General features: G+C 44.7%; 1 protein-coding gene across 1 annotated transcript in view; it reads right to left on the reverse strand.

Moving 5' to 3' along the window:
• Positions 1-26,945, reverse strand: part of LOC145404820 (c-Myc-binding protein homolog) — a 134,206-nt gene that overhangs the window by 92,976 nt on the left and 14,285 nt on the right. The window lies entirely within an intron of this gene.

Genomic DNA, 26,945 nt, shown 5'->3' on the forward strand with positions numbered 1-26,945 from the left:
AAATAATGTGTGCCAAAACAATTCACAAATTTAAGGATATGTACGATAAATATGGTTTAAGACACGGGACAGTACGAGCTTGACTCATTCCTGTAAAGATACAATTAGGTAAGAACAATTAGGTAAGGTAAGAACACCAATATCCTTGGTGTACCATACAATACATTGATGACATTTAAACAACACATCACAAACTTTGAAAATAAATTAACACCAAGACTCAAAGCCCTAAGGTCACTTGCTCATACAGCATTCTGACACAACAAAGAAACCTCCACCACACTATACATACAATATATACATTCGGTAAAGAATTATGCAAGCCTTACTTGGGCTTCTAACCTCACTAAAACACACTACAACATTCTATAGAGTACACCATACAGAATAAGGCCCTAAAAATAATACAGGATGGACACAGCTACTACACCCACAAACCACCTACACCAGAGGTTTCCAACCTGTGGGGCGTGCCCCCCGGGCTGTGTGTGTGTGTGTGTGTGTGGGGGGGGCGAGGAGGCTTGATAAAGAGGGTAATCATATTTGAAAACTATGAATTATGATGGAATTCAGTAATTCCTAAGCATGGAGAAAATATTTCAGATAAGAAATCTAGTAATCTGAATACATACACAATTTCAAAGATTATGAATCTATGATATTTATTGACGTGTGCCAACTATGTCAGTAAAATACAGTATTTGAGGAAAGGGGGCGCTGGGAACATGTCATTCATTGAGGGGAGGCAAGAATTAGAAAAGGCTGGAAACAACTGACCTACACCAAGAAAGCAAAGTCCTCAAAGTCAAGGATCATCTAGCCATGAGAGGCACATTCTTGCTGCAGCCTACACAAACCCACGCCATCAACTACACTACATGGCAGCACATCCACACACACCAAGGAATATCAAAACAATACCCAGCACATGATATCATACACAAATACTGTCTACTCTCTCCCCTCGCCTGCCTTAAACCAGCTTCCAGAAGTATATCCATGCTCTGATCACTCACCGCTCCATTCAGTCACTCTAAGACAACACACAGTAGCATGCATAGTCTCCTGACATCCACACTTCTGAATCCTACCTCCCTCGTGAGGACAGGGTCCACCTGGCCAGGCTGAGATGTGGGCATCATCTAGCCCTCTTGAGTTATAAGAAGAAGCTGGATGACTCTGTCACTGACGCCTGTCCAGGATGCAACACAGCACCCCACACTTTCAAGGATATTATGGAAGAATGCATTGCACACAATCACCTGCACCAACAACACAACATGCACTCCTTGAGAGCTCTGTGGGAAAGCCCGGTCTCGGCCGTGGCCTTGCTTAGGGACTTGGGGCTGTTTGGCCAGACTGCCTAGGGAACAAGTACTACTACTATTACACACTTGTATATAATTGTAGTTATTAGGTGAGTGACTAACCTCACTCCTATATCTCCAGTGGCTTTCAACATTTCATCCGTCAACCCAGAAACACATGCTGCCTTCCCCACCTGCATCCTGCCTATTGCCCTGCTCACAGCAGCAGCATCACTCAAAGGCCAAAGGCCAAATGCTGGATCTGCTGGCGTCAAACCTTCTCTGTCCCAGTCAAACTCCTCATTCAACAACCGGCTCTAATGCTCTCTCCATGCGTCTTTACAATCCCCACTGTTCACCACAACCCTTTCTTCAAAATTCTTCACACACTGCTCACCTATGATATCCCTATTCTCCCTCTTCATCTGATTTGCCACCATAAAAATCACATTCTTCCCTTCCACACGATTTAGGTTATCAAGTGTCTCTGTGACTCAGACTTCACCATGTAAACCTCCATAAAAATCACATTCTTCCCTTCCACATGATTTAGGTTATCATGTGTCTCTGTGACTCAGACTTCACCCTGTAAACCTCCTTTCTTGCCCTATGCTAGGCAGCCAGGTATTTCTCTTTGTTACCACCCTTCTTCCATTCCCAGAAAAAACTTCTTTTCTCTGTAACTGCATCTTCTACACCCTCATCCCACCACCAAGTCACTTTATGTCTTGGTGGGTCACTTGCCCATCCACATACTGAATCATTATTTCTCAAGAGGTTGGTCTTCAGGGCTCTGTACTGTACATTAACACTTCCGTCCACGTCTCCCTGTTCAGCCACCACTCTCCTCATCTCACTAAAGAAGGCATCCCTAACTTCCTCGTTTTTCAACTTCCATATTTTCCTCCTAGGTCTCTTTTTTTTCATCAACCCCTCCTTAAGCACCATGTCACATATCAATAACTTGTGTTGCTGCACACACTCCTCACTCCCTATACCTTTAACATCCCTCACCAACCTCTTATTAGCCCTCCTGACCAGGAAAAAGTCTGTCTGGCTGCTATTTCCCCCAGATTCGTACATAATCAACCTACTCTCTCTTTTCCTAAAATGTGTGATGCACACAATAATGTTCATTGCCTTCCAAAACTCTACCCTTTCCCCTTCATTACTTCTTGTACCACTTGCACATCCCCCATGTATTCCTCCATATCCTTGAGCTGCTTCACTGACATGACCATTTACATCCCTCCCTTCCCAAATACTACAAGCTCATCATCTCCCATACCACTTACTACAAGTATTAATACATCAGGTGGCACATCAACATGTCACCAAGGAAATGTCTGTAGCCACCGGGTGGCACATGTACGTGTTCAGGAATTTTTGTTTGTGTGCAAGTACTGGGGGCCCAAAGAGTGGTTTGGTATCAGGAAGTGGCAAGACTGAGGAGCTGCCATCATGGAAGAACTATAGTATTTTATTGTCTATTATTTTCATCGTGTAGGAGAAGTATGTCGAAGTATGTGGTACGAGACGTTTTGCTGTCATGGCAGCTTATTTGGTTCGGATAGAAGCACTGTCTGATGACTCAGATTATGTTGTCAGATGAAAGTGAGAGGAAAAAAAAAAAAATCAGTTTATCACATATCGAATGGCATACGTCTGACAGTGGAGGAGCTCCAACCAGAGGCATAACTCATGGGGGGGGGGGGACAGGGGTAATACGTTGCCCTCAACTTTTGAACTGGGGGAGGACATCATAGGTTTTGCCTCCCCCCCCCCCAACTTTTGAACCAGGGAGATGTGCATTTTTACATACAAATATCTGAGAATTTACAGGGAAAAGGACATTATATGCAGCAACCACCAACAACTGGCAATCTCGTTCACCCACTGTGTTTAAGAAATGTATGAGCACTGAATTGGACAGGTCCTGCACACGTCTACCTACAGCAACTGACCTCGTTGCGCAGCCTGGGGCTCATCAGGTCATCATCAGACTAGACTTAGTATCGTTGGTGCATCAGAATATAACTTGTCTGGACTCTGCCCTTAGACCATAGTGTGTGAATGTTGCAGGTTCATGGCTTTTCTGTATTCTAAAGAAGTTAGAGGAACACAGCATGTTCTCATGTATTTTTATTTTTTGTTGGAATGAGGTGTTACCTTTGTTATCTTTTTTCACTTCATCTTTGTAAATAATTTAGCTATGCAAATATTCACTTAGTTTCCATATTACATTTCGTAAATACTGATATTGCGTGACGCTGGTAGCTTAACATGATTGCATCAAGCTGTTTTTTCACATTACTTTTGTAAATAAATTAGCTATGCAAATGTTCAGTTAATTTTCATATTAAATTTGGTAAATACTGATACTGTGTGATGTTGGTAGATTAAAGTGAGAGCAGCAAGCTACTTCTTCGTATTACTTAAGTAAATAATGTAGCTGTGCAAAATGTTCACTTGATTTTCGTATTACACTTGATAAATATTAATACTGCTGCTATTTTTTCTTCTTTTTTTCTTTGCATGTGCTTATTACTAAAATCAGGCTACTTGAATAATTCATTGACAAGTTTGATTAGCCAATGAGTTTAAGTACTTAACACTAACCTTAGTATATTACCAAATACATTTTTTTTTTTTTTTTTTTTTTTTTTTTGTGGGGAAGAAGGAACCAGAGGCAATGAGCCCGAAAAACTGTTCCTTCCAAGAGAAAAACAAAATACAAGAGAGAGTCAAATTCAAGATCCATTCATTTCGAGATGCCTTGACACACTGCGTTTGAAAGACTGGAGATCATAGGAAGCAGGAAATATAAACAGAGGGAGACAGTTCCAGAGTTGACCTGTTGCATAAATGAAGGACTGGGAGTAACGGTTAACTCTTGCATTAGAGAGTTGGACAGAAAAGGGGTGAGAGTTTGCTGCTAGACGGGTGCTACATGCCCGTCGTAGAAGTGGAGGAATGCATGCAGGCAGTTCAGAGGAACAGTGACCATTAAAGTAGCGATTGAAAAGAGATAAAGGTGCAACATTGCAGCAAAGAGACAGAGGTTGAAGGGAGTCAGTAAGAGGGGGAGAGTTAATGAGACGAAAAGCCTTTGACTCCACCCTATTGAGAAGAGCAGTATGTGGGGAGCCTCCCCACACATGAGAGTTGTACTCCACACAGGGGCAGATAAAACCCCTGTATAGAGTCAACAATTGTGCAGGGGCAATGAAGGAACGGAGTCGGCTTAGCACACCCAATTGCTTGGAAGCAGATTTTACAAGAGATGTAATATGATCTTTCCAAGACAAGTCCCGTGCAAATGAAACCCCAAGCATGTTCAACGATGATCCAGGATAAAGTTGAGTATTATTAAACATAAGTGGGTATACCTGTGGAAGATTTTGTCGGGTTGATAGGTGCAAAAACTGAGTCATTGATGCATTAAAAACAACCGGATTATTTTTACCCCAGTCAGAGATATGAGCCAAGTCAGACATTAGGTGTGCCATAGCCTCATCCCTTGCCTGCTGAAGTAACTGCTGAGATGGATGTTGAGGGAATCGAATAGAAAGGTGAAGGGTGGAGTCATCAGCGTTTGAGTGGATAGGGTTAGATGTACAACTTAGAAGGTCATTGATGAATAAAAGGAAGAGAGTTGGTGATATGACAGAGCCCTGAGGAACACCGCTGTTCATAGATCTAGGAGAAGAACGATAGCCGTCTACAACAGCTGCTATAGAACGACCAGAAAGGAAACTAGAGATGAAGGCACAGATAGAAGGATAGAAACCGTAAGAGGGCAGTTTGGAAATTAAAGATTTATGCCAGACTCGATCGAAAGCCTTTGAGATGTCAAGTGCAATGGCAAGGCTTTCGCCAAAGTCCCGAAAGGAGGATGACCAGGAGTCTGAAAGGTAGGTGAGAAGATCGCCTGTGGAGTGTCCCTGACGGAACCCGTACTCACGATCAGAAAGAGGGTTGTGATAGGAAAGATGCTTTAAAATTTTTCTATTAAGAATAGACTCAAAAACTTTTGAGATACAGGATGTTAAAGCAATTGGACGATAATTAGAGGGTTGGGAATGGTCACCCTTCTTTGGGACTGGCTGAATGAGAGCAAACTTCCAGCATGAAGGAAAGGTACAAGTTGACTGACAAAGACGAAAGAGTTTGCCTAGGCAGGGTGTAAGCACAGAAGCAGTTCTTGAGAACAACAGGAGGGACTCCATCAGGCCCATATGCCTTATTAGTACTGAGGCCAGCAATGGCAGAAAATACATCAGCTGAAGAAATTTTAATGTTAAAAATGAGGAAGTCAGAGGGGGGAAAGTGATGGAGGAACAGCACCGGAATCGTCTAAGGTGGAATCGGAGGAGAAAGTCTGAGCAAAGAGATCTGCTTTATCAGTAGAAGAAAAAGCTATAGAGCCATCAGAGTAGAAAAGAGGAGGGAAGGATGATGAGGTAAAGTTGTTAGAAAGGTTTTTGGCAAGGTGCCAGAAGGAGCGGGAAGAGTTCGAGCTAGAGAGTTGAGAGCATTTTGTACGGATGAAATTATTTTCAGCAGAGCGAAGAACAGACTTAGCACGATTCCGGGCAGAAATGAATAAGAGATGTGATTCAGGGGTGGGTTGGCTCCGGTACCTTTTATAGGCCCTCTCCTTGTTGCGGACAGCATTAGAACAAGCGTGATTAAACCAAGGCTTTCGTGTATTAGCCAAAGGATATGAGAAAGGAATGTATGCTTCCATGCCCGAGAGAATAACCTCTGTAATGCACAAGGCACACCCAGATGGCAACCGGCCATGGAAGCAATAATCATATCCCATATGGCCTCAAAAATGTCTCTAAAATTAGTCAAACATCAAAAATTTTCTCGTGGGAGGGGGGGCGATGTACAGACTTGCTTCGAATCGCCACAGCTACCAAACCTAATATCGTTATTGTCCCCCACAACTTTTGGAAGCTAGTTATGCCCCTGGAACAGGTTTTGACAGCTCACCACACAGGTAATTAATACAGTAATCTCTCCAATATCCAATGTAATAGAGCCAAAGGCATGTCCGGGAAGTGGGATCATCCGGATACTGGGACCCTGCCTCCTGGACTGTACTTATAGACCCCAAGCCAGCCTAACTCATAAAACCACCAACATAGGCTAACTCCCTACCAGACATGCATAGCACCTATTTAAGACCCTACTCACACAAATAAGGGAAGAAAGCATGAAATAAATGAAAAGGAACCAGAGAATGAGGAATTAGAAGTGAGTATGGAAAATATTTAACAATGTACAGGGTACTTACAACACGTCCATGACCGTTACGAAGATTAACCCGCCTCCTCTAAAGATCTGGCAGTGGTGAAAATGCTTTTGAAGCACATATCCAGTGTTGTGCACTTAATCCTTTGCACTGTGAATTAAAATTGTTTACCACTGCATATTCTGTTTTCACTTGCGCCATGCCAGTTGCAACCGCCAGTTTGCACTCTGCACTTAATCCTTAGTGATGGCCAAGGCAGAGCTGCAAAGAAAGTGGTTGAGGAGACGAAGGGGAAGACAGGAGGAAGCAACTCCTGCGAGAAGAGTGGAGAAATTGCAAGATAGTGAGAAAATGACAGAGTATAAGAGCATAGTGGAAGAAAGACTGGGAATGTATGAGCTAGAGCAGATGGAAGGGGTGGAAGACGTATGTAAGATATTCACGGAAGCGATAGGCGCAGCATGTGAGGCGGTTTGTGGAGTGAGGAGGAGATGCAAGGGTGTGCAAGGGACAGCATGGTGGAATGATGAGGTGAAATGAGCTGTGGAACAAAAGAAGAAGGCATATAGTGAATGGTTAGCAAGTAGAGGTAGGGGAGAAGATGAGAGAGAGAAGAGAGAGGTATATGTGAGCAGGAGAAGGGAGGTTAAGAGACTGGTGAAGGAGAGTAAGATGAAAGTGGATGAGGAGTTTGGGAGGAATCCGAGTGTGAAATGGAGGGAGAGTAAGAAATTGTTTTGGAAGCAGGTAAAGAAAGTAAGGCAGTGTGATAGGGGAAATAGTACGGAAGTGAAAGATAGGCATAATAGATTGTTGGTGGAGAAGAGAGAGAAACTGAGGAGATGGAAGGAGCACTTTGAGGATTTGTTGAATGTGGAGAGTAAGAGTAGTGAGAGTATAAGTGGTTGGGGAATGGCTGGGAGAAGAAGAGATGAGAGGAGGGAGGAAGAGATCAGTAGGGTGGAAGTAGTGGAAGCAATGAAGAATATTAAGTTGGGAAAGGCCCCAGGAATTGATGGAGTGTGTGGTGAAATGCTTAGGTATGGGGGTGAGATTGTTGTGGAGTGGATATGGAAGTTGTGTAGATTGGCTTGGGAAGAGGGAAGGGTTCCAGAGGACTGGAAATCAGGTATAACTGTTCCTTTATACAAAGGAAAAGGAGAGAGAGAAGTATGTATTAACCATAGGGGTATTTGCCTACTTAGTGTGACTGGTAAAATATATGGTAGAATACTCACTGATAGGGTTAGGCATATGACAGAGGAGCTAGTTGGAGAAGAACAAGGGGGATTTAGGAAGGGAAAGGGTGTGTAGATCAGATATTTGTTCTAAGATGTTTAGTGGAGAAGTATCTAGAGAAGAGAAGGAAAGTGTATGCTGCCTTCATGGACTTGGAGAAAGCTTATGACAGAATAGATAGGCAAGGTATGTGGAAAGTATTAAGAATATATGGAGTGGAGGGGAAACTGTTCAGTGCTGTGAAGAGTATGTACGAGGGAGCTAGGGTTACGGTGCGAGTGGATGGTGAGCTGAGTGAGTTCTGTGATCAATGTGGGACTGAAACAGGGTTGTGTGATGTCTCCTTGGCTGTTTAATACATACATGGATGGGGTTGTAAAGGAGGTGCAGGGTAGGGCAGTGGATGTGGGGGTGGCTCTAATGAATGACGGTGAGATTTGGAAGCTTCCGGTGTTGCTGTTTGCTGATGATACAGTACTGTTGAGTGAAGATGAATGGGAGTTGCAAAGTTTGGTGAATGAATCTGGGACAGTGTGTAGGAGGAGGAAGCTGAAAGTTAATGTAAACAAAATTAAAGTTATGGTGTTTGAGAGGAATGAAGTCACAGAGTGTGCAGTGAGGTTGGATGGTGAGGATATGGAGAATGTGAGTGCATTCAAGTACTTGGGTAGTGTGATGAGTAAGGATGGAACCTTGGGGGATGAAGTGCGTGAAAGGGTACAGCAGGGAAGGAAGGTTGTTGGTACACTGAAAGCAGTGATGAGAAATAGGGAGGTGAGTATGGAAGTTAAGAAGTCACTGCATGATAGTATTGTGATCCATACCCTGACGTATGGAAGCGAGGCATGGACCTTGCAAGAGGGAAACAAGTCAAGAGTGAGAGCAGTGGAAATGAGTTACTTGAGAGGAGCATGTGGAGTGACGTGGAGGGACAGGTTGGCGAATGAAGAAGTGAAGGAACGCTGTGGGGTGGATGTGGATGTGGTTGAGAAGATTAGGAGAAATACACTGAGGTGGTTTGGTCATGTGAAGAGAATGGAGAATGAAAGACTGACTAAGAGGGTGTATGTAGGTGAGGTGGAGGGAGGGAGAGGGAGAGGTAGACCGAGGATGAGGTGGAGGGATGGAGTTGAGAGGTATATGAGAGAGGGGGGGGTGAGTTGGGGGGAGGGTAGTCAAATGGTGGGTGACAGAGCGACTTGGAGGCGTTTTGTCTGCGGCCACCCTTTGTGGGATTAGGGCGTCGGGCTATAGATAGATAGAGACTTAATCTTTTGTACTCTGGATTCTAATTTCTTAACACTGCACAACACTGTTAATTCCCATGTGGTCTAGTGGCGAGATATTGCAGTTTATTCACAAAAACAAGCATGTGCGGCAATGAGGATCTAGTCAGGATGGTAGTTAGGCGGTAACTCGGGAGTGGTGGAAGCAAGGGGCCGCGCTTAAACACAGCTCGTTGGTGCCGCTTGCCAAGTTCTAATTCTGGTTGAAAAAAAATTTGGATTTTTTTTTTTTCTTTTTAAAGTTTTTTGGCCATTTTTCGGATCCAAAGGCCCGGGACCAAAATGTCAGGACATTGGGGTGTCTGGTTACTGGGAGTCTGGATATTAGACAGATTACTGTATTCTTTTTACATCATATTAGACATAATTTCACTTAGGAAATTATCATTTATTTTTTGGTGTGGTCTATTTTAACAAAATAATGATCTTTATATATCCCAAATCACGCTGTGTGTGGGACATCCAGCCAAAAAAACATCCCCGAAGTGAAAGGGTTAAGTCATCCCAAATTCATCTTTCTCTACCTCATCCAAGCCTGCCTGTGGAGTATATGCCGATATAATTGCAAATACCATCCCATCCATCCATCCATCATCCAATCCTACATTGCCCCATGAGGAGCGAAGGAACCCGGGGCTAGGCATTTGGTCCCGACATTTAAGATGAGAGTGGCCAGCTTCACTCATCCCTGAGTGGCATTACATAAGCAATCAACCCCAACCACCCCTTGGATATAAAGCTTCACCGGCTCAATCTGACTGGAGCGCAAAAATTACCCACTAAACCACCAGGCGCCAAAATTTGGATACAGTATATGGTTAACACTCAGCATAGAAAATGGTTTCCTGGTGTACATGAAACCATTTGGCTTGTCACTCAGTGTAGAATCACCCACAGGCAGAAGGAAGAGGAAAGAATGAAGAAAAGAAAGACAAAAAAGGGAATTTAAAGTCACCCATTGGCAGAAGGACAAGGAAATAATGAAGGAAAGAAAAGACAAAAAAGGATGGTAAGAAAGGAGGTTGGAGGAGAGGAAAGGGCAGACACCCGACAGCAGCAATACATCAAGTGAATGGATGGTGAGCGCCCCCATCTACCACACAAATACCATCCCACTAAACAAAATTTTCACTGCTAATATCCTATCACTTACTCTCATAACATTCATGACATATCCCTACCATTTCTCCCAAACCAACACACCCACATTCCCATATCTATCTATCCTACCCTGCCAAAATAACTTATAACAACAATCCCTCCCACCAATCTTTCTGGCTGATCCACCCCTACAGTATACCAGATTGCTTGCACAAATCCCACATCCACCCACCTCCTACTCATAATGTCAACCACTTCCCCTGCTCTACTCCTCAAACTTCCCACATTCCACAAAGCCACTCTGATCCCCTGGGCGATTTAGCCCCTTAACTGCAGGGCATCACTTTCGTGACGCTTGGGAGCAAGGGATCATACCACGGGGCGTCACTTTTGTGATTCTGTGTTATTTTGAATTCGCCCGGGCTTTCAAGTGGTGGCTTGTATCATCAATCAGTACTGCCAATGTCCAACACTAGTCAGCACTCCTAATCTCATATGTACTCCCATCCATTGTTGACAATTTAGCCATTTCTCCCTGTTCTTGACTCCCCTCCCTATCTCCCCTCCATTACCCTCTCCTTTCGCCTGCCCAGCCATGCTGCACTAAGTAAATCTTCCCCGGAATTTTCCACTGATTTCATCCATTGAAATAAGCCCTATGCCCTATTCTTATACCAAATAATATATACAAAAAAGAAATATGGTAAGTGATAGTGCCATACACCTGGAATTGGCTAATTATCACCTGACAACATCTCATGTGCACTCGTTCGCTAATTTTCCCTGTTTATTTCCCCTTGAAATATGCCGTATAATCTATTCTCATAATAAAAATATATATAAGAAAGGAAGGGAGAAGCCTAAGTGATATTTACATTCACCTGGAACTACCTAATTTATTATGTATTGTCTAGATTTCCTGCCAATCATTTCATTGCGTATATATTAGCAGTTGTCACCACGCTGACATTGGCAGAGCTGCACTCCCCCTAGGCCACCACAGCATTCAGTTTACTGTCGTCTTTCAAGGTGAAACCACGTCGGACTCGAACCTGTCCAATTCCCCGCTTTTTAGCCCCGTGCAAAGGGCCCTGTGACCTATAACCCTACTAAACCTCGTGTGGAAAGGGGTAAAAGGCTAAGTGACTGCTGTGGAACGTGAACTGGCTAATTTATCAATGAAAATGATGGACATTGACTGCTATCTTTCTAGTGAGTAAAACAGTGCAAGTAGAAATGTAAATACAGTAATCACTCTAATATCCGGACGCCCAATACCCGAACATCCCCACTAACCGAACCTTATCGTCCTGGGATCAAACATTCCCAAAATGGTCCGAAAATCCAAAAAAAAAAAAAAAAAAAAAAAAAAAAAAATCGATTTTTTTGCCGTCCGTAATTTGAACTTGCCGCGCGCGCCGCGTGAGAGCATTGTTTTGGTTCGTCATTCCTCCGACGTCCGATAGAGCGCTGCTGCATCCTCCCCACTTCCCGCCTGTCTCTCACCGCGACAAGACCTACACTGTTCGCCATGGCTGCCCACGTGCTCACTTTTGTGGTGGTGCCGTACTTGCTGCAAGGCCTCCTGCTGCTCTCTGCCCTACTCTTAGTGTGTGTGATGATGGCCCCGCCTCCTGAGAAAAGGAAGAGAGTGGTGTTGACTCTGGAGAAGAAACGGGAGATATTGGAGAAGGTTGATGCGGGTTGGTCTTCCTCACGCATTCTCCGCGAGTTCAACCTGGCCCGGTCGACTTTGTTCGATATCAAGCGTTCCCGAGACAAGCTCATGCAGTACACGGCTGACTTCTCGTCAAGAAGCAAACGCAACATGGAGAGGAAGGTTATGTTTACCCCCAAGTATGCAGAGATCGACCGCTCCACGTTGATTTGGTATCGACAGCAACGTGCAGCTGCTGTGATGGTACGTGGAACGGAGCTGAAGGCTGCTGCTGAGAAGTTTGCAAGGCTTCACGACGCCCTTGACTTCAAGGCATCCGAGGGTTGGCTCTTCGCGTTCAAGTTACGACATGGCCTTACTAACCGTAAAGCACATGGCGAAGCATTGGACGCTAACGAGGATGGAGTGGACGAGTTTCGGCACAAGGTGAAAGGCTTGATCGACAGGGAGGGCCCCACTCTCGGTCAAGTCTATAACACTGACGAAACTGGCCTATTCTATCGCTCGGTGCCAACGAACACTCTAGCCGATGAGACGGAGAAGCGTGTACCTGGCCGCAAGCTTTCTAAGGAACGGATATCTGCTTTGTGTTGTGCCAATGCTAACGGCATGCACCGGCTTAAGCCCGTTATTGTTGGCCGTGCAAAGCAGCCTCGATGCCTTCGTGGGGTGATGGATGTCCTTCCTGTCGTATGGTACCATTCTTTGAAAGCATGGTTCACAGCTGTGATTTTCAAAGACTGGTTTCATCATCACTTCGTCAAGGAGGTCATCCATTACCAGACGAAGACACTGGGAATTCCTCGCGACCTGGTAAAGGCTCTCCTTCTCCTCGACAATGCACCTGCCCACCCGTGCGACAAGGACTTGGTTGCTGAAAATGGCCGTATTAGGTGCATGTTTCTGCCACCTAATACGACTGCTCTCATTCAACCAATGGACCAAGAAGTGATCGTGGCAACAAAGCGCCTGTACCGTCGGAAGTTCCTGGACGAGGTGATGGTTGTCCTCGAGGACGAGGACGAGCGCAGGGAAGGACATGACACTCGAGGCAAGCGGACTTTGGAAAACCTTCGCTGCTACAACATCAAGTCTGCACTGTACAACTGGGCTAGTGCATGGAAGGAAGTCCCTGTGAAAACTCTTGAAAATAGTTGGTCTCGTCTGCTTCTCGGAACAGATGTGGAGTACGATTTCCTAGGGTTTGACGTGGATGACTTCCATGCACGGCTACATACGCACGGCGACGATGTTGATGTGGACGATGTTCGTGAGTGGTTGGACGACGACGAGGGCGATCCTGGGTATCAGACGTTGTCTGATATCGAGATCGTGTCTTCGGTTGCTGGTGTCAGTCCCGAACTTGAAGATTCCGACGACGAAGGCGATGATGATGCGGACTCCTCTCAGCAGGACACTACTCCAGCCATCCCCAAGCTGAGCGCACTCCGGGAACATCTAGAGTTCGTCCTAGACTACCTGGAACACCCGGACTGCGACAGGGAGATGGGGCCCTTGGGACTCGTGGAGGAAGTGCGTGCTTTCCGGCGGCGCATCATCAATCGCCAGAATCGTCGGTCTTTGCGTCAGTCAACGATTGACAGTTTTTTCAGGCCCGTGACCCCCGCTGTGCCAAGCCCTGGTTCCACTCTGTCGCCTCCCCAAGACAGGCCCTCATGCTCCGAGCCACAGCCCAGCACATCAGCTACAGTGGAGTCACCGCTCGATGTGAGTTTGCGGCTATCTTCAGAGTCTTCTGTAGTTGGTACGCCATCACCACGACCACTGATGCACCCCTTGGTCGCCTGCCAGTGATACTCTCGGACTCTGACAGTGAATAAACAGCAAGAACTTCTCCACTAGACCACACGGGAATTTTGAGTGTTGTGCAGTGAAAAAAACGGTGTTGTGTTAAGGTTTTCAAGTTGGGAGAAAAGACTCAGTAGAAAAGAAATTTAACGTAACTAACCTTCTTTGTTTTGGCTTTGGAAAATTTAAAAAACTGGGGAAAAGTTAATGTGCAACACTTAAAGTAAAATGGAACATTATTTGGACTAAAGTGAACACTGTGAAAAGAACGGACTTCTGTGTGTTAGTGACTAAGTTCAGTGCAAGACTTCAGGAAGAGTGTAGTGCAAGTGCTTCAGGAAATCGTTCTTACTGTCAGAGTCCGAGAGGAGGCGGTTATTCATCGAGGTGGCCAGGGACTTGCTGTAAGTAGCCAGAATGTTTCATGTTGTACTATTTTCCATACTATATTTACCAGAATGTTTCATATTGTACTTTTTTCCATACTATACTTACCAGAAAGTGTCATACTGTACTTCTTTCCATACTATACTTACTTTATGCATGTGCAGTAGGAATGTGTTTTTCAGAGTTAGGTTCAGTTAGAGTCCATAAGTACCAGAATGTTTATTAATGTATGAACATACTTCTAAACCCACATTTTATGTTTCTTTTGCATTTATTTCAGTCATTTATGTGCCTTATTGGTGTGATTTGGGTGTTAAATAGGTGCTATGCATGTCCGGAGGGAGTTGTATAGGTGTTTCTCTGAGTTAGGGTCCATAAGTACAGGTCCATAAGCTGGGGCCCAATATCCGGACGAAACCAATATCCGAACCTACCGATGGCTCTATTGATCCGGATATTGGAGGGGTTACTGTAATGTGTAAACAGCAAGTGAAAGCAATGAATGTAAATATAAGTGAACAGTGGAAAATAGTTTTATAAGTTACTGCAAGTGACAGTGCATAACAGAGTAAATAAAACAGAAATGTAAATAATGTAAATAAAATAGAGAATGTAAATAGAAATGTAAATGAGTAGTAATATAAGAATACGAGTATATATACTAGGAGTAATGAAAGTGAAAGTTTCACTCTAGCATGTATGAATACTATGAGTTATGAAAGTGGAAGTGGAAGTGACAGATTCGCTCTCAATGCTAGTATACAGGACAAGAAAGTGAATGCTACGTATTTTACTGAAAGAGAAATTAGGGGTTAACGTCCTCAGGCTTGCTCTGAATTATGTTCTTTAACTTGGTCGTAATCAGTAAAATAAGATGAGGAGAGATAAGCTATAGGCCCCACCCACTAGGGAGGCGGTGGCTGATTTGGTAGAGAGGCGGCCTGCAGTCCTGATGGACCCAGGTTTGAATCCCGGCTGGGGCAGGGAACAGTTTAAGGATTTGAATTTCATAAAAAGCAGACTTTCCTGATCTACCAGATGACCCTCCGACAAGTCGTAAAAATACCCCCACTAATACCAATATACCAGTCCTGTATGAGACAGCCCTAGCATGTATTCAATATGGACGGTGGGTGTTAGCGCCGAAGTGGTGACATGTGAAGGGTAGGAGGACTACTCGGCCTTGGGATAGGCTACTGCCCCCGAGATATAGGCCTTGAAGCCTTTGCCCAGAGTCGGACACATAAAAAAAAAAAGTAAATAAATAAATAAACTACTATTACTGAAGGAAACTTATTGATAAAGACTGCAGATATATATATGTGTTACACAGTAATAGAAATATAAAGTGTGAGTGTTTTTATGAATAATAAATGACAGAATACCAGCGGCAAACGAACGCAAGTGGGAAGGTCATACGCGCTCGTAATTTTCAATGCTTTCACGGTTTTTTTTTTTTTTTTTTTTTTTGTTTTGTTTTTTTTTTGAGTATGGATACCAAACTATTTGAAAATCATAGAACAGTGTTTCTAGTGATAATATCAGGCTGTGGTAATCATATTACAGGGTGTCGGGAAGTGTAAAGTGGAGACTTCATTACCCAACTTCAGAAGTCTCCACAAGTCCTACGGTACTCGACGAAGGCTCAGCAAACATCCTGGGAGAAAGCTAAAGGTATGTGCCATATGCATATGTAATTATAATATTCTAGGACTAATAACTGATTTTTGGCAAATATTTTTACAAAGTCTCTCAGAGCGCGAATACCCTGCGGGACACGCAAGTCGAGCCAAAACAACCCCGTGGTTTAGGGGTTAACGTCCTCAGGCTTGCTCTGAATTATGTTCTTTAACTTGGTCATAATCAGTAAAATAAGAAGAGGAGAGATATGCTATAGGCCCCACCCACTGCACAGTCCCAGCACCAGACAATGGATCATGGACCCCTATCCCACCATCCTTGACCAATGGCTGCGGTAGTGTCCTTGGGGCACCCTGCAAGGACACCTACAGGGAAACCCTCCAAGCGTGCCTTGGCACTGTAACTGCCTCACTGTTACTCACCTATTGATAGGGCAGCCTCCTGGGGTGCTACTCCCAGGTTTGGGCCCCTCTCCATTGGCCAGAAGCAGCAGCCTGGGAACCACAATGCCCTGTACCCTCTGTTCCCTCTAGCACAAGTTTAAGCCCCATCTCACCCTGGTCCCATGATCTTTGCTGGCGGAGCCCTCATTACTCCTTCCCCCAAAAGGTCTGCCATTAGGTAGCAGGGCCAAAGTTTCCTGGCCACATGCCCTTGCTGGCGTCAACCACTGTGACGTAGTGGGGTACATTGTGTGATATGTAAAGTGCATGTGATGTAGTGTATGAGACAGCCAGAGGAAGTGTTTGGGAGAGTATGCTGGTCTACTCTCCATGTTGGTCACACTGAAAAGGTCAGCAAATGGGGATGGTTAGGTAGCTAATGAAACAGGTGCTCCAGCTCTCCTTATCACCAGTATTCCCATTCCCCTTGGGAGTACCACCCTGACCGGCTGGTGCTACAGAAAAAGTCTGGGTTAGCAGGGGAAAGTCCGGGTGTCACTTTTATCGGACTGGCTTGGGCCCCAATTAGTCCATTATAATGAGGTTTTACTGTGTTGTCTCCAATCCCAGAATGTAATGTATTGTCATGGACAAAGAAAGCTGGGCAGGTGAGGTGAAGCAAATGTCATATACAGTAATCCCTCCAATATCCAACGTAATAGAGCCACAGGCAGGTCCAGATACTGGTCCTGTCCGGATACTGGGCCCCAGCTTATGGACTTGTACTTATGGACCCTAACTCAGAGAAACACCTATACAACTCCCTCTGGACATGCACAGCACCTATTTAAGACCCAAATCACACCAATAAGGCACATAAATGACTGAAATAAATGCAAAAGAAGCATAAAATGAGGGTTTAGAACAGTGGTTTTCATCCTTTTTTCTCTCATGGCACACCAAGCCAGGCGTAAAATGGGCGAGGCACACCATCAGTATTTCAAAGTAGAACTAATGACCTTCATACGTCAAGCATGTTCATTACTGTTAATTATTTATTATTTTTTATGGATTATCATGGTTTTCAAAACATTACTTTCTTCTGCATATTTATTACTCCAAAATTACAGTGAAATATGATGTCCTTGACAAAGTTACCAGCTATCAAACACAATAAAAATTATGAAGATTTAAAACGCAAGATAGTGATTTTATTCACGCACAAGCATGTGTAAAAATAAATGGCCTTTTCATGGATACAAATACCATTGGGAAATGAAACATGATGTCCTTGATAAAGTTACTAGCCACTAGAAATAATATGAAGATTTGAAACTAAAGATACTAATTTTATTCGAGCACAATAACCATTAAAAATAAAAGGCCTATTCAAACAGAAATATCAATGGGAAATGAAACACGATGTCCTTGATAAAGTTACTATAGTAGGACTCGCACACGTTTGCGGCTGTGGTGTGGCCCGCACCTGTGTACAATGGTGCCACGTTTCCCCAACTTGCGATGTGAAACAGAAGCTATTTATGTACAAGGCATCACAAATTCGATAAATTCAGATGAATAAAACTTACACTTGTGTATTTTGATGGATGAATCAACAGTAATCTTATTATGCATAAAATATTTATACAGTAACACAGAAACATGGCATACATATTGTACAGTGTTGCTAAAAGAAATTGTAGTCACTTTTAATGGTTTTTAACGTAGTTTTAGGGTGGGTAATAACATCACAGTTATGGATATAAGATAATGAGCCTGAAAAAAGAAGAAATATGCCAATATCCAAAGTAAAAGAAATAATTCATGTAATTCTTTTGAGTGGCAACACTTACACACCTGGCCTAAGGTAAAGTACGTACCTCCGTAGACCCAACCATAGCTTGTACAGGTGTTGCTAGGGAAAAATGCTCACATTTACCGGCTTTTACCATAATTTTAAGGACGAGGAATAATCACATTTATAATCATAAGCTAATATGTAGGACAAAATAGTGGGCATATGCCAATACCGAAGTAAAAAAAAAAACATTATTCACTCCCGAGCGGCAACACTTCCACACCTAGTCGGTGTGAGAGAGAGAGAGAGAGAGAGAGAGAGGCAGGAGAGGGGCATGCATTGAATGCATTGTCAGCATCACTAAATATAACAAAACCAAATTAACAAATGAAAGCACAATTATAATTAACTTATAAAAGAATCAAAAGTACTCAGGGTGGCTCACATTTCCCGCCAGGAGAGAGAGAGAGAGAGAGAGAGAGAGATAACGGTATAGAAAACGTGGCAACACTGTACACAGGTGCGGGCCACACCACAGCCGCAAACGTAGGCGAGTCCTACTATAGCCATTAGAAATGTACATGAAAATTTAAAACTGAAGATATTGATTTCATTTAAGTAAAAACATGACTAAAAATAAAAGCCTTCTCCATACATACAGATATCAATGGGAAATTTGACCTTGTTGCTGTTTCATAATGTGCCTCATCCGAGGTCAAATGGTGGAGAGGCATACCCTCAAGTCCTCCTCCAGTGTCTGAAGCCCAGCGGAAAAAGGGTTACCAGTTCGTACATACAGTGTGATATGCCCTCCACAAATAGGGTATAATATAAATTCACAATTAATTAAATTCATTGTCATTAAGCCGTGACACATGATAGTGTCATATTCATAGATGTCACATTTGCCATGTGCACGTTGTTTGAGGGAGGATCAATCTTCCTTCCCCAATTCCCACGACACACCAGCAGTTGCTTCGCGGCACACCAGTGTGCCGCGGCACACTGGTTGAAAATCACTGGTTTAGAAGTAGGTTCATACAATATTAAACATTCTGGTTACTGGCTCCTGGACTGGTACTTATGGACCCTAACCTAGCCTAACTCAGAAAAACACCTTCCTACTGCACATGCATAGCTCCTAACACCCTATTCACACCAATAAAGGACATTAAAGAGTGAAATGAGGTGTTTGAGGTAAGTATAGTATGGAAAAAAGTACAGTATGAAACATTCTGCCTACTTACAGCAAGTCCATGTCCACCTCGATGAATAACCGCCTCCTCTCGGACTCTGACAGTAAGAAGGATTTCCTGGAGCACTTCCAGTACACTGTTCATGAAGTCCTGCACTGAACTTAGTCAATCGCACTCAGAAGTCCATTCTCTTCACAGTGCGCACTCTTGTCTAACTAATGCTCCATTGTAACTTACTAAGTGTTGCACTCTGCACTTTAACTTTTCCCATTCTTCTAATAATTTTCTAAAGCAAAAACAAACAAGTCTATTTACATTAAATTTTGTTCCAAATTAGTCCTTTCACTCACAACTGTAAATCCTTAACACAACACACCGTTTCTTTTCACTGCACAACAGTGTAAATTCCAGTGTGGTCTAGTGGAGAAGCTCTTGCTGTTTATTCACTGTCAGAGTCCGAGAGTATCACTGGCAGGTGACCTAGGGGTGCGTCGCTGGGTCGTGGTGATGGCGTACCCACTGCAGACGACTCTGAAGACAGACGCAAACTCACGTCGAGCGGTGACTCCACCGTGGCTGATGTGCTGGGCTGTGGCTCGGAGCATGAGGGCCTGTCTTGGGGAGGCAACGGAGTGGAGCCACGGCTGGGCACAGCGGGGGTCACGGGCCTGAAAAAACTGTCAATGGTTGATTGGCACATTAACCGATGATTCTGATGATCGATGATGCGCTGCCTGAAAGCACGCACTTCCTCCACAAGTCCCAAGGGCCCCATCTCCCTGTCGCAGTACAGGTGTTCCACGTAGTCTAGGACGAATTCTAGGTGTTCCCGGAGTGCGCTCAGCTTGGGGATGGCTGGAGAAGTGTCCTGCTGAGAGGAGTCCGCATCATCGTCGCCTTCCTCGTCGGAATCTTCAAGCTCAGTACTGACACCTGCAACTGAAGACGCGATCTCGATATCAGACAATGTCTGATACCCAGGATCGCTCTCGTCGTCATCCAACCACTCACGAACATCGTCCACATCAACATCGTCGCCGTGCGTATGTAGCCGTGCATGGAAGTCATCCACATCAAACCCTAGGAAATCGTACTCCACATCCGTTCCGAGAAGCAGACGAGACCAACCATTTTCCAGAGTCTTCACAGAGACTTCCTTCCATGCACTAGCCCAGTTGTACAGTGCAGACTTGATGTTGTAGCGGCGAAGGTTTTCCAAAGTCGGCTGGCCTCGTGTGTCCCATCCCTCCCTGCACTCGTCCTCGTCCTTGAGAACAACCATCACCTCGTCCAGGAACTTCCGTCGGTATAGGCGCTTTGTTGCCACGATCACTCCTTGGTCCATTGGTTGGATGAGAGCAGTCGTATTAGGTGGCAGAAACATGCACCTAATCTGGCCATTCTCAGCCACCAAGTCCTTGTCGCATGGGTGGGCAGATGCACTGTCGAGGAGAAGGAGGGCCTTTACCTGGTCACGTGGGATTCCCAGTGTCTCCGTCTGGTAACTGATGACCTCCTTGACGAAGTGGCGGTGGAACCAGTCTTTGAAGTTCACGGCTATAAACCATGCCTTCAAAGAATGGTACCAGACGACAGGAAGGACATCCATCATCCCACGAAGACACCGAGGCTGCTTTGCACAGCCAACAACAACGGGCTTAAGCTGGTGTATGCCGTTAGCATTGGCACAACACAAAGCAGATATCCGTTCCTTAGAAAGCTTGCGGCCAGGTACACACTTCTCCATCTCCTCGGCTAGAGTGTTTGTTGGCAAAGAGCGATAGAATAGACCAGTTTCATCAGCGTTGTAGACTTGACCGAGAGTGAGGCCCTCCCTGTCGATCAAGCCCTTCACCTTGTGCCGAAACTCATCAACTCCATCCTCGTTAGCGTCCAAAGCTACGCCATGAGTTTTACGGTTGGTAAGGCCATGCCGTAACCTGAACGCAAAGAGCCAACCCTCGGATGCCTTGAAGCCTAGGGTGTCGTGAAGCCTGGCGAACTTCTCAGCAGCAGCCTTCAGCTCCGTTCCACGTACCAACACACCAGCAGCACGTTGCTGTCGATACCAAATCAACATGGAGCAGTCGATTTCAGCAAACTTGGGAGTAAACATCACCTTCCTCTCCACGTTGCGTTTGCTTCTCAACGAGAAGTCAGCCGTGCACTGCATGAGTTTGTCTCGGGATCTCTTAATGTCGAACAAAGTAGATCGGGCCAGGTTGAACTCGCGGAGGATGCGGGAAGAAGACCACCCCGCATCTACTTTTTCCAATATCTCCCATTTCTTCTCCAGAGTCAACACCATTCTCTTCCTTTTCTCAGGTGGCGGGGCCATCATCACACACACTAAGAGGAGGCCCGAGAGCAGCAGGAGTGCCTGTAGCAGGTAAGGCACCACCATAAAAGCGAGCACGTGGGCAGCCATAACGACAAGCGTGCACTCGCAGCGAGAGACAGGCAGAAAGTGGGGAGGATGCAGCAGCGCTCTATTGGACGTCGGAGGAATGACGCGCCACAACAATGCTCTCCCACGCCACGCGCAGCAAGTCCAAATTACGGGCGGGAAAATTTTTTTTTTTTTTTTTTGCGGTTTTCGGACCATTTTGGGAATGTTGGATCCCGGGACGATTATGTCCGGTTAGTGGGGATGTTCGGATATTGGGCGTTCGGATATTAGAGGGATTACTGTATTCTCTTTTCTCCCAGCCTGTATGTCACTCTTTGTTCACGACTCCTTTTCCCCATCCCCCACCCCTCCATACCGTTTATCCTATCCTGCCCTCTTCCCTAAGCTACTCAGCTTTTTTTTTTTTTTTTTTTTTTTTTTTTAATGCGAGGAAGAAGGAACCAAAGGCCATGAGCCCGCAGTAACAGTTCCCTCCAAGAGAAAAACAAAATACAATAGAGAGCCAAATTCAAGATCCGATCATTTTGAGATGCCTGGACACACTGCGTTTGAAAGACTGGAGATCATAGGCAGCAGGAAATACAGACAGAGGGAGACAGTTCCAGAGCTGACCTGTTGCATGAATGAAAGACTGGGAGTAACGGTTAACTCTTGCATTAGAGAGTTGGACAGAAAAGGGATGAGAGTTTGCTGCCAGGACGGGTGCTACGCGCCCGTCGTAGAGGTGGAGGAATGCAAGCAGACAGTTCAGAGGGAGCAGTGACCATTAAAGTAGCGATAGAAAAGAGATAAAGATGCAACAGAAGCGGGCGAAGAGACAGAGGTTGAAGGGAGTCAGTAAGAGGAGGAGAGTTAATGAGACTGGGAAAAGCCTTTGACTCCACCCTATTGAGAAGAGCTGTATGTGGGGAGCCTCCCACACATGAGAGTTGTACTCCACACAGGGGCGGATAAAACCCCTGTATAGAGTCAACAATTGTGCAGGGGTAAAGAAAGAGCGGAGTCGGCTTAGCACACCCAATCTCTTGGAAGCAGATTTTACAAGAGATGTAATATGATCTTTCCAAGATAAGTCCCTAGTAAATGAAACCCCAAGCATAAGTTCAAGGATGATGCAGGATTAAGCTGAATATTATTAAACATTAGTGGGTATACCTGTGGAAGATTTTGTCAGGTTGATAGGTGTAAGAACTGAGTCTTAGAAGCATTAAAGACAACCATATTATTTTTACCCCAGTCAGAGATATGAGCCAAGTCAGACATTAGGTGTGCCATAGCCCTCATCCCTTGTTTCTTGAAGTAACTGTTGAGATGGGCGTTGCGGGAACCGAATGGAAAGGTGAAGGTGGAGTCATCAGCGTATGAGTGATAGGGTTAGATGTACAGCTTAAAAGATCATTGATGAATAAAAGGAAGAGAGTTGGTGATAGGACAGAGCCCTGAGGAACACCACTGTTGATAGATCTAGGAGAAGAACGATGGCTGCCCACGACAGCAGCTATAGAACGAATTCCAGAAAGGAAGCTAGCGATGAAGGTACAGATAGAAGGATAGAAACCGTAGGAGGGCAGTTTGGAAATTAAAGATTTATGCCAGACTCGATCGAAAGCCTTTGAGAGGTCAAGTGCAATGGCAAAGCTTTCGCCAAAGTCCCGAAAGGAGGATGACCAGGAGTCTGAAAGGTAGGTGAGAAGATCGCCAGTGGAGCGTCCCTGATGGAACCCATACTGACGATCGGAAAGAAGGTTGTGATAGGAAAGATGCCTTAAAATTTTTTTATTAAGAATTGACTCGAAAACTTTTGAAATACAGGACGTTAAAGCAATTGGACGATAGTTGGAGGGTTGGGAGTGGTCACCCTTCTTTGGGACTGGCTGAATGAGAGCAAACTTCCAGCAAGAAGGAAAGGTACAAGTTGACAGACAAAGGCGAAATAGTTTGCCTAGGCAGGGTGTAAGCACAGAAGCACAGTTTTTGAGAACAACAGGAGGGACCCCATCAGGCCCATATGCCTTGTTAGTACAGTACTGAGGCCAGTAATGGCAGAAAATACATCAACTGAAGAAATTTTAATGTCAGCCATGAGGAAGTCAGAAGGGGGAAGTGATGGAGGAACAGCACCGGAATCGTCTAAGGTGGAATTGGAGGAGAAAGTCTGTGCGAAGAGATCTGCTATATCAGTAGAAGAAATAGCTACAGAACCATCAGAGTAGAAAAGAGGAGGGAAGGATGATGAGGTAAAGTTGTTAGAAAGATTTTTGGCAAGGTGCCAGAAGGAGCGGGAAGAATTCGAGTTGGAGAGTTGAGAGCATTTAGTATGGATGAAATTATTTTTAGTAGAGCGAAGAACAGACTTAGCACGATTCCGGGCAGAAACGTAAAGATTATGTGATTCAGGGGTGGGTTGGCTCCGGTACCTTTTGTAGGCCTTCTCCTTGTTGCGGACAGAATTAGAACAAGCGTGATTAAACCAAGGCTTTCTTGCGTTAGTCAAAGGATATGAGAAAGGAATGTATGCTTCCATGCCCGAGAGAATAACCTCCGTAATGCGCAAGGCACACTCAGATGGCTCACGGCCATGGAAGCAATAATTATTCCAGGGAAAATCAAAGAAGTACTGCCTGAGGGCCTCCCAGTCCGCAGCTCCAAATGCCAGAGACGACGTTTCCCTGGAGGGTCCGCAGGCCGTACTGGAGCGATAGGACAGGTTAAGGTAATAAGGTTGTGATCGGAGGAGCCCAACGGAGAGAAAAGATTAACAGAGTAAGCAGAAGGATTAGTTGTGAGGAAGAGGTCAGTATGTTGGAGCTCTCTCCAAGGCGGTCAGGGATACGTGGTAGGGTGCTGTACAAGCTGCTCTAGGTCATTAAGGATAGAAAAAAGATGTAGGCTTGTTCACCAGGTGGATCCGTGAAAGGGAGAGGGAGAGCCAAAGGTGGTGGTGGAACATTGAAATCTCCAAGAATGGAGATTTCAGAGAAAGGAGAAATGGACAGAATGTGTTCCATCGTAGAAGTAAGATAGTCGAAGAATTTTTGATAGTCAGTAGAATTAGGGGATAAGTAAACAGCACAGATATATTTAGTCAGAGAATGACAGGAAAGCCGAAGCCAGAGAGTGGAGAATTCAGAAGAATCAAGTTCAGGAACACGAGAGCAAGATAAGTCGTTGCGTATGTATACACAACAGCCACCTTTGGCTTTGAAATGAGTATAGAGAAAGTAGGAGGATACAGAAAAGGGTTTGCTGTCAGTTGCCTCAGACAGCTGAGTCTCCGTTAGAAAAAGAAGGTGAGGTTTAGAGGAGGAGAGGTGGTGCTCAACAGAGCGAAAGTTAGATGAAAGGCCGCGAATGTTGCAGAAATGAAGAAGAAGAGAGTCAGACAGTGGTTCCAGGCACCTCGAGTCGTCACCGGGAGAGGGGCAGATGGCGGGGGCATTTATGGTCCCCCCCCCTGGGGACTCCGAGGCTAGGTGAATTGACGCCATTTTGGTAAATTTTGAATAGGAAGTGTAGTGTGTACTGTGCATGTAGTTTGGTGAAGATAGATAGAGAAATTTGTACTGGAGAGCATGCTGGCCTACTCTCTGTGTAACTGAGACACTGAAAAAGTTCAGCAAAGGGGGATGGTCAGGAACTAGTCCTGAGGGCTGATGAAACGGGAGCTCCAGCACTCCCTGTCATCAGCTTTCCATCCACCTCGGGAGTACTGCCCTGCTCGACTGCACACACACACACACACACACCTGGGCAGCTCACCTTCATTCTTCATATATGCACCTGCTCTCTCTCTCTTATGATTCTGTAGTAGTACTTGGTTAGTACTTGGATGGGTGACCGCCTGGGAACACCAGATGCTGTTGGCATCCCTACGTGTCAAGTGGGGTTGGTGGAGGATTAGTGCCCCTCCCTGTAAAACAATTAACTCTAAGCCCTTGGCCACCCCGTGTGGGATACATGGCGTCTGGCAATGAATGAATGAATGAATAATAATGTCAGTCCAAAGTATGCCTTTACTGTGATATAAGTGTTATAAAATAAATAAAGCTGACATTTCCACATCACACATAGGTTAAAATTTAAAAAGCAGACAAAGCAGGTTTGATCTTCAGCCTCTTGAGACGTCAGCATGTGGAACTGTCATTATTTGCCTGCAGGCCATTTAACGTCCACCTTACTCCTTGCCTACACCCTTCTGCCACAATTTTCACCAAAGCTTCATCTATATTTCCCCTGATCTTTATTTTCCAATTCAGAGCATGCCAATAGTCATGATAATAATTACACACACACACACAAACACACATATATACAGTAATACCCGTACTATCCGGACGTCCACTTTCCGGACACCCCACTTACCGGACATTGTGGGCCTGGACCTTCAGAACCCAAAAATGGCCAAAAAAAGAAAAAATCCCCCCAAAATCTGAATTCTTTCCCAACCGTAATTTGAAATTGCCGCGCGGCGCCGAACAACTGTTTACACCATGGCCCATTCACCCCTTCCTTCCTCCCCCCTCCCCTGTCAGGGTTGCCATTTGGTATTTTTCATTGTGGGCCAATTTGGCAATGAAAATACATTTGGTAATGAATCAGAATAATGCATTACCAAATGGATTTTACACATGTATGAGGATACACAGGATGGAGATGGTGGATTGTCTGCTCTCTCTGATTAATCTGCTAGCCTACATAGCGTGAAAATAATCAACATGCTGTTAGTTATAAGGAGAGTGATAACATGTATTTCCACTTGTATATATAATTAGTGAAGAATAAATGCTAGCTTTACGAATTTGGTAATGAAAAGTTAAATTTGGTAATGAAAATTGAGGAGTTTGGTAATGTGACCACTGCGATCTGGCAACCCTGTTTCCCCGCCACCAACACTGTCCAACAGTTACTGCCTAACTTCGTTCGCGAGTAGATGCTTATCGCAATGAAAGCCACACATGCTCGTTTTTTGTGAAAAACTGCAATACCTCGCCACTAGACCACACGGGAATTTACAGTGTTGTGAAGAGTTACGAAATTAGAATTTAGAGTGCAAAGGATTAACTGTGGAGTGCAAATTGGCGGTTGAAACTGGCGTGGTGCAGTTAGGAACAATGTGCAGTGTTAAACAATTATAATTCACAGTGCAAAGAATTAAGTGTAGCACAACACTGGATTACTGTACGTGCTTCAAGAGCATTTTCACCACTGCCAAAGCCTTAGAGAAGACGGCCACAGAGCTGTAAGTGCCCTGGCTGAGGTACAGTCACTTCTAATTCCTCATTCTTTGGTTCCTTTTCATTTATTTCATGCTTTATGTCCATAATTGGCGTGAAAAGGGTCTTAAATAGGTTTAAATAGGTGCTATGCAGGTCTGGTGGGGAGTTATTAAGGTGGCTTTTAAAGTTAGGCTGGGTTAGGGTCCTTAAGTACCAGTCCAGGAGCCAGGG

Source organism: Coenobita brevimanus, chromosome 65 (genome assembly GCF_032717465.1).
Source record: "Coenobita brevimanus isolate Jiangsu-jjx chromosome 65, ASM3271746v2, whole genome shotgun sequence".
Classification (NCBI taxonomy): Eukaryota; Metazoa; Arthropoda; class Malacostraca; order Decapoda; family Coenobitidae; genus Coenobita; species Coenobita brevimanus.